Raw genomic sequence first — 15,959 nt, 5'->3', positions numbered from 1 at the left:
TACATTCCAAGTCTTCATTTTCCATGATATGATTTTCTCCTACTATATTTATATAGCATTCAGCTTCTTCTCTTTGTTTTTTCATAGATACTAGAGCAGCTAGGCTATCTAAGATGATATTTAGCAATTGCTGAAAAAATATTTTGTGCCAAAGGACTTATATTGCTAGTGGAGAGAATATATTAAATAGATTTCCACCTGTAACCTTGGTTTAAAGATTAACCTTTTGAAAATGACTTTTCTTGGTCTCTTAGTGTTCTTACATTTTTATATATATATGTATTCCAAGAATAATATTTTATTTCAGGAAAAGTTTTCATTAACACAGACTTTAGTCTTTTCCTACCCAGGGCTTTCTTTGGAAATAAGGACACAAAGGGACCTTAGTCTTTTATGCTCTGAATATTTTGGTCAGTGTTTTTTGCAAAAAGAATGTACGATTGTATTCCTGCTCCTATTCCTCTGAGTAAAATAAACTGTGCTTAGTGGCAAATGCTGTATGTTCCCAGAACTGCAGGGCTAGGATTCAGAAATTGGAGCATGGAGATACCCTAAATCAAAATAAGTGGCTATTTGGCAACACTGTCTGGCCAAGCAGTTTGTCCTGGCTGTTTTGTCAATAAATTATATTGAGATCCCTGACCGGTTTGGCTCAGTGGATAGAGTATCGGCCTGCAGACTGAAGGGTCCCAGGTTTGATTCCAGTCAAGGGAATGTACCTTGGTTGCGGGCACATCCTCAGTGGAGAGTGTGCAGGAGGCAGCTGATTGATGTTTCTCTCTCATTGATGTTTCTAACTCTCCATCCCTCTCCCTTCCTCTCTGTAAAAAATAAATAAAATATATTTTAACAAAAAAGAGCAAAAGTTTTCAATTAAAAAAAATTATATTGTGAATTGCATCTAATTTTTTAATAAAAAATAACAAGATAAATAAATGAGGAATGTATAGAGAAATCATTGGAGTTACTTGAAAAAGTATATAAACCAAGGATACTTAAAGATTCCAGCTCGTTTCATTTTAATAGAAAAGATAGATTTGTAGATAAATAATAGGTATGTGTAGATAATAGATCTACCTTTTGATATATGGATACATTAAGAAAATCTTATAACATATAATGGAAATATAATATGTAAACATAAAACAAATCAGGATTCAGTAGTTTATCTCAGAGAAGCCCAAGTGACAGTGGTCACAGAAAAGAACTGGGCATTAAGGAAGGCTTCAAGGAGAGTAAGTCATCTGTGGGAGTAAATAGTAGGTAGGATTAGGTCAATTGTAATAATATATGAAAGATCAGTCAGTGGGCTTCCAAAGATCAATTATGATGATAACCACAATCTTGTTTAGTTCCCTGTAGTTTTCTTTATGTCAGTGATTATTACATCACTAGAGGCCCGATGCATGAAATTTGTGCAAGAGTAGGCCTTCTTTCCTCTGGCTGCCGGCACTGGCTTCCCTCTGGCACCCGGGACCCAGGCTTCCCTCGCAGCCCCAGCTTTGTCAGGAAGGACATCTGATCTAATTAGCATATTACACTTTTATTATTACAGATTAATGATCTGTAACATGTGTCATGTGTGGGTGATGGTCTTAATTCTTGCACAGTAAATAGAAATAAAGGGTACACCAAAACTGTGATAAAATAATGCAATCACATTTTAGGAAAATACCAAAGAAAGATCACCCTCTAGTATTTAATTAACTCTTCATTTTAGGGTCAGATTGGTATCTAAGTGAGTTTATTGTATACACGTGCCAATATCTAAAATAGAGTTATCTTCTGTAATCTAACTTAAATTAGAGTAGAACCAGAGACTCACTGCCTCTCTCACACATTGAAAATCTTTCACATTTGTGTTCCTCAGCACTAATTACTTTTACTTCAAAAGTATTAACAAAGAACATAATTTATCATAGTGTACTGTCAGTATGCCCATTATTGGAGAAGGCAAGGAGTAATGAATTTGTGGATAATGGATTGGTTCCACCTCTAGGTATCAAAACTTTTTGAGATTTTAACTGTCTCATTTGGCATGCAGGTGGGCTATTCTGGTGCAGGTTTAACACTGTCCCTAATTTAGGGGAGGCTTTGAACTTCCTTCAGAAGCATTGTTTTTGCAGGATATTTAGCTTCATAATTATTTCATGAATTAAAAAGCAAAACACTGTGCATTTCACAGCTATCAGGTGAAGCAACATGTGACCATAGACAGGAGTAATCAGTCACAGATTTGGTAAAGAGCCCTTTGCAGACTGACTTCAAGGCATCCTCAACAGTCCTGTGGACTTCAGCCACACTCATTAACAATTAGTTTCCATATCTAGACATAGCAGATGGCAAATTGTTCTTCAAACAGTAAATACAAGAGTAATTTTGAAAGTCAGTGAACAAAAATAACAGTAAAAAGAAGTATTTAGGAAAGTTTTCCAAGCTAATGGGCTAGCTTGTGATTTTGAGAGTCCTATATCTTCCAGACCAGACTAACCATAATCAGACACAAAAAAACAGCGTCATATAACACGACTGTGCTGCAGGGACTCTGCTTTTTAATATACTATTTCAGTTAATTTACACAAATAGGGAAGTTGTTTATAGTTTTAGTTATTTATTTTTTTATCCTTAACCAAATACATGTTTTTATTCATTTTTAGAGCGAGGAAGGGAGAAACAACCTTTTGGTGCACAGGATGATGCTCCAACCCACTGAGCCACCCAACCAGGGCAGTGGATTCTATCTTTAATTTACAAACTTGTTTTGCTGTTATGAGGAGTAGCACATTGATTAATGTCATATGACTAGAATGTTAATTCAAGTTGGTATTTGTTCAAATTTCATAGGCAATATGCTATTCTTAATAATAGTACATTAGGAAAATCTTTACATCTAGAATTTCAAAAGGTGGTTTGGAAAAAAATAAATTACAGTGGATTGGCCCATTCCTCTTATTTCATCTGGTCGTTTTTCACAAAACAAGATGATTTAAGATATGTATGTTTTATTAAATCAGTTGTTTTTTACAAATGGTAACTCTGAAATGATAAGAGTGGATGAATTTAAAATATTGAATGTGTTTGATTCTGGTACAACATTATAACAAATATCCCGTGTTGTAAACATCTCTGTGGGATCTTTATACACCACAGAGCACATCCAAACATGACTTAGCTATTATACAGGTATATAAAGTCTTGAAAGGCTAATGCATATTGTTTTCCACTAGGGAGCTAAGTAGAGGAAATAACTACTTTGGAAGTTCAGGAAAGGTCTAGAAAAATAAATTAGCGTAAGTTTTCTATTCAAAGAAATTCACTGAAATAATAATTTGGAGGTGAAGTCAGAAGACTGAATGTTTTAGCACAACATATCAAGAATATGGCTCCTATTATAGGGGAATTTTTCCTTTAAAATATTGGTAAAGTGCAGGTAGAGAGATGGAGAGAGGTGCAGAGAGGATAGATGTTATTTCTATGCACGGTGCCATTAAAAGGGCCAGAAAGAGAAAATGCCGCAGCCCCCTAAAGAAGGTCTTGAGAGAGAGTGACAGCCACTTAGCACTACACATCCCAGTGGTAGAGACTTTGAGGAGATCCTTGAGTACCAGAGGAATGTGGATTCACATCCCGACCCTTGTCTTCTTGTGTCAACAATCTTCCACACTCCCTGGACCACCTTCCCTAGGCCACACTGTGTGCCTGACCGCATTTTCTGAATCAGTCCTCCCTTTTGCGTGCACATGGTATAGCCTTTATCAATTATGTGATCAAAGAATGTGCCCCCACTACATTTGGTAAATGCTGGGTATTTCCTTTATAGTTATCAGTGTAAATACAATGTCTCCTTTCTTAATTTAAGAAATCTACTTTATGTGTTCTCTGTATGTGTAAGTGTTTTTCCCTATTACATTACCATGAAATTAATATTCTTTTTTTATGATCACACTAAATTTATTTTCCCGTTGCTTGGAGAAACCAAGACACTTTTATTGAAACATATGGCATACTAAAATGGAGACAATGTGATGGTGGTTAATTTTTAACTATTTGATTTAATGTAATTTACAGAGTCAAAGTTGCAGTTTAAAAGAACAGTTTGTATTATAGCATTTGGAAATTGGTGATTATTATTGTCACTTACTATAGTGTTCTTTTGCAATTCTAGATTTATATTCATGTTCTCATTATCACTTAACACAGTATATATAAAACTCTAGATTGATTACAAATATTGAGATGTCTGGGTAACATGAATGTAGAAATAGAACATGAAGAAATATTGAGATACTAGTACATTAATGGGAGCTGTCTTTGAAACTAAAGTACAATAGGGTACTTTTATAAAAATATATAATTTTCATCTCTTTGATGCACCTTTATTTTCTTTGTTTTTGCCAAACTTAATGTTACATTTCCTGTGCATTATGATTGAAAATAATAAAGTAGAAACTTAATTAGGAAGAGAAAAGTAATGTAATTTATACATAATACATTCATCATCAAAATCCCCATGTAACAGAATGAACTCTCAAAGTCTACTGTGGATGGCACATTAAAAGACTTGACTTCTCTGATTAATTAAGTCCATTACCAAAGGAGATCATGCAATTGTTCACTTAAATGAGTGTGAAGAAAATTTTGCATAATTCAATAGTAAAACACAGATTTTTAATCTATACTATAAGTTTAGAGCTGCTACAGATTCATCTCAACATATTATAATCTGTAAGAGATTATTAAGGAAACATTTTAACCAAAGAGAAGGTGTAGCAAATATAAAGTTATATTGGATGGAGGCATTATGTACTATATTATAACTCAGATTATAGTAATTTTAATTATTAATATCTGTACCTTCATTTAAATAATACAACTATCTAAAATTATTGCAATTTCAAATATATACATATCTTCATTGCAGTCTTGGAAATTTATGATGAGTATGTCAAATGCATCATTTAGGAATGACAACAAAGACTAACTGCTTTGCTTACTTAGATATAGCAGTCGGAGGTAAAGTTGAAACATAAATTCTGGTTTCTTTAAGTCTTACGTTCTTTCATCACGAAATGACATTGTGTAATACAATCTAAAACCTTGAGAGGATCCTACGGGGATCATCTTTGTTAGGCTTGTGCTTTCATGCAAATCTAACTATTTATAACTGATAGCTTCCAGAAGATACCTGTGACCTTCCTTATGCTTCATCTCCCAGTAGAAACCCTTTCCTTCAGTTCCAACTCATTTACTTATCTATGGCTCCCAATAGCTCTGAGGAACAATGAGAGAGAAAGTGGGAACAAGCAGAAACATCCCTGAATGTATATTTTCTAATCAGCTTCATCACCTTTATTCATTTCTCTGAGTCTAGCTATTTAAAAACTCAAAATGTTAAAAAATTGATATGTTGTTTTTCTGGTCATTGAATATATTATGCTTTTTCTTTATAAAGTTATTTAAGTTCTTAGAGAAATTTTTATCAAATATAATTTCTAGCTTGTAAATTTTTTTATGTGTGGGTCTTTCTCATCATAAGTAAACATTAGTAATTCTTTTTCAAAAGACCATAACTTTATTTTCTGAAAGAGATTGCAGTTTTATGGGATATTATTTTTCTGCCTTCCCTTCTTAAATAGTCTGCATACTTAATATGGCAGTACACTAATAAAAAAGTAATATAGAATGAAGTCACTTACCATTTGTTACAACATGGATAAATCTAGAGGGCATTATGATATGTGATATGTCAGACAGAGAAAGATAAATATATATTACTTATGAATGGAATCTAAAAACAAATAAAACAATTAATAAACAAAACAGAAATAGATTCATAGAGAACAAGCTGATGGTTTCTAAAGGCTGTGGGACATAAGTGAAAAAAATAGTTTCATGAGTTCTAAGGAAAATTGTATTGGATACCGATCAATGCATGTTTATTTAAATATGAAAAATATAGATGATTAGGGTGATTTTTCAACTATTATTTTAAGTATTTTGATGGTCTTTTTAGTGAGTATATTTAATATAAAAATATTTTGCTAGAATTGGAAATTTATTTTTCTTTGTGTATTCATATTAATATATGATATATATGCATAATAATGACAGGATTTAAGATATTTATTCTTTATTCACAAAAACTTTTCAGATGGTGAAAATTACATGTTTTGTTTCTGTTTCTTTCCTCTTATTGGTAAATTGCAAATATATATATATATATATATATATGTATATATATACATATATATACATATATATATATACATATATATACATATATATTTTATAATTATTGCAATAAAGATAACTAACTCTAATCAGCTTAACCGCTTGAATGGAATTGGCTTGCTTAAGAGTGGGACAACCTTATATTATTCACCTTCAGTTATGATGAAAATGAAGTACACAGACTAAAAAATGATTAAAAAATCAAACAAACCCAGATCGAAATTCTGGATTAAGGAAATACAAAGGATAGAGGAACAAAGTAAATTGTGCAAGAAGAAAACACTGAAATATGGAATACTTCATTATAATTGGCCTGGTCACTACAAAAAAAAATATCACTGGCAACAATATCTTTCATGAACTGTTAATATGAACAAGGGTAACAGAGCATCACCTATTTTCCATGACTACTGCATAACTAGAGTACAGAGAATATCACAAACTTTAAAGTGCTTTTAGTGAATGGGGAAATCAGTCACACAGTAACTTTCTAAACTGATTTAAAACCTTTCAAATAGTTAGTGTAGGACTGACCACACTAGAGGAGACTCTGTCAAGTTCCTCATAGAGAAAACACACAGATCTTATTAAAGAGGGTTCACACCAGAAAAGGGAAAGTGCAACCTGAATTAGAAATTCTTGATAACAGGTGTACACCCTGGAGGATCACTGCACTCGATATTGGAGAAACAAAATGAAAGGACTTAGAAATTGTGTGGAAGCAAATGCAGCGATTTGGGGATGTGTCCTATCTGGGGATGGAAAGGCAAGTTGTATGGGAAGCTATCCTTTAAAGGACTGATGGGAACAGGAAGTGAGGAAGTTCTACAGAATCTCAGCAACCATCACAGACAAAGAAGGCACTGGTGACTCGGCTCCTCCAAAGTCTCATTTATGTAAAAACATGTTTATGGGGAAAGTGAAGCTTAAGCTAGAAAGTAGAATAAACGGTGTGATGTTAAAAGATTTGCTGAGTGTAACAATCATTTAATGCCAAATTGGGTAAAAATACTTCTGACTTTTGTCTTCTTATCCACTGTTTTAACTATTATAAGTTTCGTCCTGCAGTCACAATACATGAAGCCAGAAGTCTGAACTAGGTTAATGGTCTGTGCCACTATAAAAAATATTTGAAGGATCTCTTCCAATAACTGGGCTTGTTTTCTGTAATTCTCCCAGGTTTGTAATGCAACCTATTTACGATTGAATCCTCCTCTTTTATGGAGGGAAACTCACATAATGTATTGAGAACAGTGGATAAGAAAGCAAAAGTTAAGTGTCTTTACCCAATTTGAATTGAGTGATCACTGTTATCCTCAGAAATTCTGTTAACATTTCATTTTGTACTCTGATTTTTTAAAATTATTTTAAAAAGTAATGTATGTATGTTGTCTTATGGTACCTTTGTTAGAAAATGTGGTTATTAACATACAATCATAGATAAAAATTTTAAAGCTGTATTTTATAACTTTATTTGTACTTATAATTAGTTGAGTAAACCTTATTTGGGTCCTGTTAACCCACAATAAAAAGGTGCAATAAAAAGTTAAAGGCATTTACTTGAGCAAATGAGGCATTGCAGTCAGGAGGTATCGATGAAGGCAGCAAACATGAGTTGTGCTCCAAAGGGAACAAAGAAAGGCAGGGTTTACCAGAGCTGTTTTCAGTTAGGTTCTTCATGTAAATGAAGCACATTGGCTATGTCAGCTGGGATGGTTAGGCCCATTAGGCAAGAGGAGGATGCAAGTTGTGAAAGGGATGGGTTGCTTTCAAGATAAAGGATATAGAAGATGAGGAGCAAATAAAGTTCATATATGTCCATGTATCAATCATTGATCCAGAATGTTTGCAGTTCAGCCTTGAGCTGAGTTCATCAATAGGTCAGCAACGTAACCACAGTTCCAAGAACTGAGACATGAAACTTGCATAGGTCACATGTCTCAGTGGCCTCCTGACTCCATTTTAAGTGACTCTCTTACTGGTGGTTATTGCATTTTATTTTTTCCATTATCAGCCCTAAGACGATTATTTCTATACTAGTGACCTGGTGCACAAATTCATGTGCATTGAAAGGAAATTCATTAGAAGGTGGCTGGTGGGGCGGGACTGGGGGAGATGGGCCGGACATGCCCTGGAGCCAATCTCCCACGGTCCCTCCCCTGCCAGCTGCATGTGGGTGGCACCATGACTCAAAGGGCGTTTGTGGAATGAGTGGGGTCCCTCCAGCAGGTGGGGTCTCTCAGCCTGCCCTGTGGGGATCTGGCTGAAACCCACTCTCTGACAGATTTGGGGCCAACAGTGCCCCAGCAACAACATAACCCATGGCCGAAGGTGGACTTGCACAGCCCAGCGAGGAATTGGGCTCCCTCCTCTCTGGTTTCGGGGTGTGTCACCCGAGAACCACAGCTGCCAAGTCACTGCAACTAGGCAGCTCCTGCGTTGAGCGTCTGCCCCCTGATGGTCAGTGTGCATCATAGCAACCAGTCGGAAACTTAGTATATTAGCCTTTTATGTATATAGATTATGCCAAGTAAGTTTTTGGGGGTAACTGAATTGTAAATTTATGAATTCTAGTATTTGAAATGCAAAAATCCTTTCTAATCATATAATTATCTAAACTTTACATAGTTTGGAAACTAACTGGAAAAAATGCCTATTTTTTATAAAAAGGAATTATTAGAATTTTGGATCAGTTCTAAAATAAAATATAATAAATTCCTTGAGATTTTTTTTTAATTGAATGCAATATGAAGGCAGAAAACGTTTAGAAATCTTGTTTTTCTGATTTATACTACATAAAAGCTTTCAATGCAATTTAAAGCAATAAATGGTACTTCATGGTATGTTTATTATTGAAAGCATTTAAGAATAAAGGTTCCTTTTTATTTTTAAAACATCCTTTTCCTGGTTTTTGTGTACATATGTGTGTGCACAGCACACACTCTTGAGCACCTATTGCCCTTTTTTGCATCTTATATCCTTTTTTTAAAAAATTTTGTTTTATTGCTTAAAGTATTACAAAGAGCATTATATATGTCTCCTTTTTTTCCCTTTCTTTACATTCCCCCAGCTTCCCCTATTCCCCAGTGTCTTATGTCCATTGGTTATGCTTATATGCATGCATACAAGTCCTTTGGTTGTTATATCCTTGATCATCTTCCTTCTTCCTTAACATCCTTAGATACTGTGCCAATTTACATTCTTATTAACACTGAATGGATATGCCTTTTTTTCCATATCCTGTCCAACACTTATGTCTTGTTTGATTGATAATAGCCATTCTGAAAGGTGTGAGGAAGTATCTCATTGTGGTTTTGATTTGCATTTCCCTTATAGCTAGTAAAGTTTATCATCTTTTCTGTTGTCCATCTGTTCTCTGTTGGCCACTTATAGGTCTTTTTGAGAAAAGTGTCCAGGTCTTCTGCCCATTTTTTATTTAGATTGTTAGTGTGTGCGCGCGTGTGCACGTGTGTGTGTGTGTGTGTGTGTGTATGTGTGTTGTTGTTGAGTTGTATGAGTTCTTTCCGTATTTTGGATAATAACCCTATGTTGGAGCTGTATGTAGTCCCATTCATTTATTTTTGCTTTAATTTATTTTGCCCTAAGTGTCTTGATGGATGAATGGATAAAGAAGATGTAGTATGTATGTATATATATATATATATATATATATATATATATATATATATATCCTATATAATAAAAATCTAATATGAAAATTGATTGAATGGCGGAACGACCAGTCACTATTATGCGGACTGCCGTGGCCCACTGCCTGATGGACCCCCCCAACCACCCACGGCCCCTGCCCCCGATTGCCCACCCCCACCCCGGGCCCAGGCATTGAGCATCTGCTTCCCCTCAGCCACTTGGTCTCTGGAGGCTGAGGCCACTTTAGGGGGTGAGCTGTGCCCACATCTACAGTGCCCTGGACCAAATGCCTGCAAGATCAACCTGGCCAAGTTCACCCACGGCTCCACCCTCATCAGGACTGACCTGGCAGCCCAGGGCCTGGACATCCTGCTGCTGGACAACAACATCAATTTCAGCTTTCTGGTCAAGAGCAAGCTCTTCCTGCACCACGTGGGTTGTGTGGCCTGGGCTGGCCAAAGTGGCACAGCCTACTCCTTGGTAGCCCCAGATAAGGTCCACTACCTGGTGGACCTACACCTGTTCGGGGCCATGCCCTCACCCTCGCCCACCCCTACAAGGTGCAGTAGAGTGGATGGCGTGCTGGACTGGGAGCCACAGAGTGTGGTGGATAACAAGGACCGTGGCCTGCAAAACACCCTGGAGGTGTTGCTAGAGCTGTGGGGCCTGGGCCGCATGGCCGACAAGGCCCTCTAGCAGTAAGTGCACTTGCAGCCAGTGCCCTCGCCAGAGTCCATCAAACGGGCCACAAGCTGGACCTCTTGGGGTTGTGCCTGCACCCCTCTTCAGCTCGAGCATTGAGGAGGAGGAGCTGTAGCAGCTGAGGCTGGTGGACAGCATCAAGCAGTACTGCTCGTGAGCGACCATCTTTGAAATCAACACCTCCAGCTGGGACATGAGCACCCAGGTGATATGGGCCAAGAGGCTAAAGGACTGCAAGGCCATCACCAGCTTCCAGCAGGGCCGGCAGGAGTGGCAGGAGGGCCTGGCTGTCGCAGCCCCGAGCTGCCCAGCGTGGCAGGTGGAGCAGACTGGAAAAGAGGAGGAGGAGGAGGAGGAGGAGGGAGGGAGGGTGAAGGACGTCTTCACAGAGGTCGTGGGCCAGAAACGGCAGCAGCCAGGACCTGAGCAGGGAGTGAAGAGGCAGAAGGAAGAGACCCGGCTGCTGGACCAGGATTTCTGTCCCCTTTTGGCCCAAGGACTTCGACAGTGAACGGGCCTGAGCATTGGTGGGGCAGGGGTGCTTTGGAGCAGCAGGTGGCTGGCGCTGTCCTGGACCTGATGGGGGACAAGGCCCAGAACCTGACCAGGGGCTGGCAGCAACTCAAGTGGGACCGGAAAAAGAAGCTGTTTGTGGGACAATCAGGACAGGAGGACAAGAAGATCAAGACAGAAAGTGGTTGCTACATCAGCAGCTCCTATAAGTGGGACCTCTACCAGAAGTGGAAGGAGAAACAGAAAATTGCCATATGCTCAACGCCTGAGCCTCAGCGGGCTACAAGCAATTGGCCCTGTTGGCGGTGCTGTTTTGGCCTGATCCTGTCAGGGCATGTGCAGGAGGCAACCAATTGATGTGTCTTCCTCACATCCATGTTTCTCTGTCTCTCGTCTTCACTTCTATTCTAAAAATCAATGAAAAATGTCCTCAGGTGAGGATTAACAAGAAAACCCACAAAATAAGCATACATACACACATATACATAAATACATGAATATTGGGGGGCTGGGGGCGGGGCCCCACAGGTGTATAAATTTTGTGCACTGGGCCTCTAGTATATATATATAATGGAATACTACCCAGCCATAAAAAGCATGAAATATTTCCATCTGTCAAAACATTAATGGGTCTTGGGTCTTCATAGTATCATGCTAAATGAAATAAGTCACATGGAAAGGACAAGAACCATATGATTTCACTCGTGTGGGGTATAAAACAGAAAGCAACAAACAAGCAAACAAACTCATTGACACAGACAACAGAATTGTGGTTACCAGCAGGGAGGGGTTTGGGGGAATGATGCATAAAGAAAAGTGGATCAAATATATGATGACAGAAGAGACTAGACTGCGGATAGTCTTTCCATTTGTAAAATTATTATATATAATTTAAAAGTACCTATTAACATTCCTGAAAATAATTATGATTTATATTTTTAATGTGTCTGAATTCCTATCATTTATAATTTCATTAATTAGTCTTGAATTCAGTAAAAAATGAACAAAACTAAATATAATTAAGTTCACCAGTAATTTCAGTAACGAGTGGTGGAAAAGACCTTTGGGATGTGAAATATGTCCTGAAAATCATAAAGCACAGGAAGAATATAATTATATACAACTCATTACACTCATTGAAATTTAACCATGAAGAAACTATAAACTTCAATTTCCACTTTATTTACTTAAAGTTTCTTTTTTCAGATCATTTTAAAAGAAATATTTTAGTGAGAAAGGGAACAGAGCTATGACTCAAGTCATTTACTTTTTGTTGATCACATAATGTACAGTTTTTAAAACTCTTTTCTGAAATTGCAAAAATAAAAGCAGTTTTCTATTGCTTGCTTAAGGTTTTTTTGTTCTACAGTCTTGCATACATTTATCTTTTAAATTTAAAAGTTTGAATGAATACAAAATACTTTCCATAGAAGAAATTATATATTCATTTAGGACTAATTAATTACATGAAACCTTTTTTCTTTTTCTATATTTCCCAATTCTCATACAAATCCTTGTTTATGTTAGCATATATATCTAGTTTTTAAAAATGAAATGGCCAGGCAGTTTAATATCAGTGGGTCTGGGTTTTACTTCATATTTCAAAAGTGGCTCCTTTTCATAGCAATAGCTTACAGTTCTACATAGGGACCTAACCATACAGTGGCAATTATTAACATTTAAAGTAAACCTTCTTATATTAGTAGAGGGAAAACAAAGGAATGTAATCTCCAAACTAAAAACTGGCAGCACTAATATATGTCATCAACTTCTTAAATTCATATAATTGGTAGTCAAAATGTTTACCGTGATGAAAGAATATATTCATTGGTTGTTTCCGTTTTCATTGTACTGATGCTGAATTCATTAGATTCAAATCTTTTCATGTAGCATAAGGATGTTAACTATGGAAAAATCAAGCCAAAATTCTGAGAATTCAGCAGAGAAGCAGAAGGAATTTCAAAAACAATATAGAGATAGATTCTAGACTAAAATTAACTAAAAGAAGAGTGAGAATAATTAAGCTTCAGTGCTCCTGAGAGAGTTGGTAAGGCACAAAAGAAAATTCTTTCTTTTTGAATTTCACAGAATATTTAAAAGCAGGTAAACCCAGTTTTAGAAATTTACATTTGTCATCTAATTTGAAACAACACAGACACGTCCGTCTGATGTACTTGCTATTTGGGAAGACGATTGATGGATTGTCATTTGTCATTGTTGGTATAATTGTTGTTTTAATGTTGTTATTTGTTTTTGCCCTTGGTGGAGGAAAGTACTTATAAATCAGATCATTAGTCTGAATCCTGCTTTATCTTTAGAAAAAAATAGACAGCAAATTTGGAATAACTTAAATTCAAGCTCCTTGTTATTGGAGATCTATATATCTATATCTGCATCTGTATAATCTTATCTATATTGTATCCACATCCCTACCTATATCTATATAGTGCATAGGCTTCCAGTCTGACCTTCCAAACTGTGAACTACTCTAGCATAAAGCCTGATCTTGTCATTCTGAGTTAGCTATATTGATTTCCTCCCCGGCTTGCCCCCCCAAGAAGCAGTCATTCATGTGATTAAGTTTTAGACTCCAGGTCTAAACTACCAGAATTTGAAATCCGAATCTGCCCCTAACAAGCTTAAACCCTCTGTACCTCTCTGTTCTCTTCAGTGGCAATGACAGTACCTACCTATAAGTTATGATAATTGAATGAATAAAGCTCTTTTACTAAAACTGTGATATGTTATTTGTTAAATATTATAAAATAAATTAAAATACTTGAGATTATTTCCCTAGTTTTAGCATGAATGACAAACTCATTTTTATGTGTGTACAAAATATTGAAAAATATCTGAAAAGCACAGAAAATGGAATATCTCACTTGAGAAACCTCACTTTCATAAATTTTGTATATTTTAATACAAATAACAGGATACTATTCTCTATCTTATTTTTCACCTACTAATATATCTCTAAGTACATTTTTAATTTACACAAATATGATTTTCTAATTCTGCATAGTATTCTATCATATGGATATGTCATAGTTTATTTACCCTAACCCCATTTAAACATAGTTTGGTTTCCAATATTGATATTTTACAAAGTGCGGTAATACTCATTGGTTTGCTGTAGCCAGTTTGGCTCAGTGAAAAGAGTGTTGGCCTGTGGACTGAAGGGTCCTGGTTTGATTCTGATCAAGGGCATGTACCCCGGTAGCGGGATTAATCCCCGGCCCTGGTGAGGTGTGTGTGAAGGCAACCGATCAATGTGTCTCTCTGTCTCTCCTTATCCCTTCCACTTTCTCTAAAAATCAATGGAAAAATATCCTCAGGTGGTTTTATATATATGTGAGTATATATACTAATAAATGTAAATAAAACATTTACATATTTTAAATTATAGATATGTGCGTATTGCACTGTAACATCAGCAAAGAATATTTAAGGATATCTTTCTATTAGAAGTCAAGCATTGAAAGGTAGGCAGCTATCCCACCATTGCAACTCCATTCACTTGAGAAGAGTGTTCTATTAATGGGTGTGAGCATAAGGTTAATTATAGGGCTGCACTACCAGCTTAGGTAGGCCAACTACACCAATAAATAGGTCTGTATAGTTCAAAGAAGCTTTATCTGTTCAATTTGTAGCATTTCTAGTGGGACTCCCTTCAGCTGTTTCATTGATTACTAGGTTACTTAAAAATTGGAAGGCATTTAATTACAGAATGCAATAGATGTCAACTTTTTGAAACATTTAAAACAGCAGAAGCATAGTTCAAAGGCAGAGAAAAAAATGAATACATTAAAGTTTTTCCTTTCATTTTCTTCAATTTGTTAGAATATCTTGCCAAATTTTTGAAGAAGTAATTAATTTGCCTGTAATGAAGGGATTTAAACAAGGTGCTTTTCTGGAACTTGTGTACCATCACAAGCCCAATTTATCATGAGGCAATTATTTATGTTTAGAGTTTAATACTGTTTCCTATATTTGACTTTTTAATAGCCTATACACATCAAGTTATAAAGTCATTATTTATGACTTATAAACTAAAACTAATTTATGATGATATTTTCCAGCTTCAATATTTATTTTATGACAAACACATCATAGGGTGAATACATATATTGTTAAAGCCACATTGGGTTTTTGCCAAAATCAAAGAGTTTTGTACAATAAAATAAATTGTAATACATTAACCCTAGGTAATATATTTTGTACGTGTGTGAATTCAAAGAACAAAAATAATAAATTAAGCAATGAAGTCCAGAGAGCAGTTCTTAAGTTTGCTATTACAATAGTACAGTCCTGACAGTTAATATAGCTGGTGAGAGGAGGGGAGAATTTTAAATTGTATAGTATGAGTATCTGATACTCTTTTTGATAGTGAGAAATATAATCAAAAAGCGAATCAGGAAATATATTGAATTTTGGGGTTAAAACCAGGTGCTTCCTCTAATAAAATTTTAAAAAATTGCAATTTTGCTAGCTCCAGTATTTTAGTCAGTTTTTTAAAAATATATTTTATTGGTTTTTTACAGAGAGGAAGGGAGAGAGATAGAGAGTTAGAAACATCGATGAGAGAGAAACATCGATCAGCTGCCTCCTGCACATCCCCACTGGGGATGTGCCCGCAACCCAGGTACATGCCCTTGACCGGAATTGAACCTGGGACCCTTGAGTCCACAAGCCGACGCTCTATCCACTGAGCCAAACCGGTTTCGGCTATAGTCAGTTTTAAAGATCTAGTTCTAAATTATATATTTCATAAGATTTTTATATAATAGACAAACTATTATCACTTTTACATTAGTACTTTGTTAAAGTTCTGTCTTTATTTCTAACATGGTAAATATGTATAG

The 15,959-nt window shown here is 36.0% G+C and overlaps 1 pseudogene; it reads left to right on the top strand.

The window, feature by feature from the left end:
- LOC118656037 overlaps positions 1-15,046 on the top strand; it is a 46,455-nt pseudogene extending 31,409 nt beyond the window's left edge.
- Positions 15,047-15,959: the final 913 nt, after the last annotated feature.

The sequence above is a fragment of the Myotis myotis genome, unplaced genomic scaffold (genome assembly GCF_014108235.1).
Source record: "Myotis myotis isolate mMyoMyo1 unplaced genomic scaffold, mMyoMyo1.p scaffold_m19_p_5, whole genome shotgun sequence".
Taxonomy (NCBI): Eukaryota; Metazoa; Chordata; class Mammalia; order Chiroptera; family Vespertilionidae; genus Myotis; species Myotis myotis.
This window is presented reverse-complemented; position numbering and strand designations above follow the sequence as displayed.